This window comes from Bidens hawaiensis, unplaced genomic scaffold, assembly GCF_021521415.1.
Source record: "Bidens hawaiensis isolate Kalapana, Puna unplaced genomic scaffold, B.hawaiensis_p1.1 tig00041936_1, whole genome shotgun sequence".
In the NCBI taxonomy this organism is placed as follows: domain Eukaryota; kingdom Viridiplantae; phylum Streptophyta; class Magnoliopsida; order Asterales; family Asteraceae; genus Bidens; species Bidens hawaiensis.
The window spans coordinates 92,861-94,865 of NW_027497441.1; the positions used below are offsets into that span (position 1 = coordinate 92,861).

Here is a 2,005-nt window from a genome sequence, read left to right on the forward strand (position 1 = left end):
CATTACCTAGAATACTAAATAATAAAACAAACTAAAATTAAAACTAGTGGTGCATGCATGAAAACATGGAGCTGAGTTGTTGCATAAACTAGGAATATGAGTATGGGATTAGTGGCACGCGTCACACACATTCTACAATTGATGAACTTATTCATCACAAAAGTCAAGAACCAAACAATGATCACAACACATGGCCAGTTTAATTATGTCAAAAATAGACAAGGGATATTCTGATTAAAAGTAAAACCACCAGGAGTCCTTGATTAAAACACATGTATCTAGCTTCCAAACATCATGGGACAAAATGCATATCCATGAAAAAAAAATAAGCAGAAAAGGTACCCAACCACATAATAATATTCATGGTTATTTTACTTTTCACTCAAAAGCCCATGAATTCTGCCTCTTCACCTCCTCCTCCTCCTCTGGAGTGAAATCATTCCTGATGTTGAACGTCTCGCGGATCTGTTCAGAACTCTTACCTTTGATCATGTCAGCAATTGTTTGACAGCCTAGATCCTTTAGGCTCTTGATGTTCAGATACTCGGCAGCCTGGAACAAAAACATAAAACCTTTCAAATTAACAACATAATTAAATGTATAATCTGGGTATGAAAAAAAAAAAAGCTCACCAGCATAAGTTCAAAAAGAACGCCTTTCTCCGCTTTCATAAAGTCGGCATCAAACGACTTAAGCTCATCTTCGTTATAATTCGGCGCCGACTCCACATGTTTCTTACTGTATTCAATAACCTTTGACAGTGTCTGGCCTGTGACCTCGGGAAGAAGGATAGTGGTATCAGCACCACCGGTTTCAATCATGTGTGGATCGTCTGAGACTCCATCGCCACCGCCTCATCAACCTCGAACGTCACACCGTCGGAACTGCTTAGCACGACGGTCTTCTTGGAAAACATGGCAGGATATTTAGAACCACGAAAACCCTAAAGCGGAAATTATAGAAAAGCATGTTAGGTGCGGTATTTATAGTGAAAGTTTTGAAGATGTTTTGAGTTGGGCCCAAATTCGGTTTCCAAAAATTGTATTCAACTGTCCTTAATTATTTAAAACATTATGTTTAGCCCTTAGTTTCTTTTATTTTTAAAAACTAGACTAATTGCCAAAAACTTATATATCTGGGGTGAAGGGGAGGCAGGATAACAGCGCGTTCGGTAGGGGTGTTCTTCGGGTTCGTTTTTCGGGTTTCGGGTTTCAAAGTTTTAAATCTTTACTTGAAACCCAACCCAAATCTCTCACGGGTTTTTCGGGTTCGGGTTTTTTCAGGTTGGGTTAATCAGGTTTCGAGTATCCTAGAAAACAAACAAGCAAAAGAAAAAAAAACACAAAAACAAAAAATTTTTAAAAACTACAACGCTAAAATTAAAACAACATATTCTTCTTTGCTTATAACACAAATAATCTGTAACATTTCGGTTTTTCCGTTTCATGTTTTGTACCCGACCCGGTTCGTGTCCGGGTGAATTATCAATAAAAAATTTCTTTCAATTATTTCTTTTATATAACTATCAAAGAATGGCAAAAACAAACCCTAACTAAACTTTAAACGTGTTTTGTACCCAACTCAATAGACCAAGGACCAAACTGCAATTATCATTCAAAATTATATTAATAACCCTAACTAAACTCTAACTCACGGCCGTATACCCCCCCCCCCCTCCATTGCTTGATCCTCAATTCTCGGGTATAATCAAAAATTGATCTCACCAAAACATTTATTTACTAAAATCGATCCTATCGACACTCTAAATTGGGAAAAACGAATCAAATCGACAGATAATTGACCAAAATCAAAACCGCGGCTAACCCGTCCCTTAAACACTATATATACTCGATCAATTTACAATTAAACGTGCACAAACAATCCCTACAACATCACGAACCAAAACCCTAACTCAATTGCTCTATACGTAACCGTCAAGAACCAGTTTGGATCTCAAACAAGCCGCGACCCATATGCAGCTCGTTAACCTTCAACCCGCGACCAC

At 37.8% G+C, this 2,005-nt stretch overlaps 1 pseudogene; it reads right to left on the reverse strand.

The window, feature by feature from the left end:
• Positions 1-378: 378 nt before the first annotated feature.
• LOC143593336 (SKP1-like protein 1A pseudogene) lies at positions 379-916 on the reverse strand (annotated as a pseudogene).
• Positions 917-2,005: the final 1,089 nt, after the last annotated feature.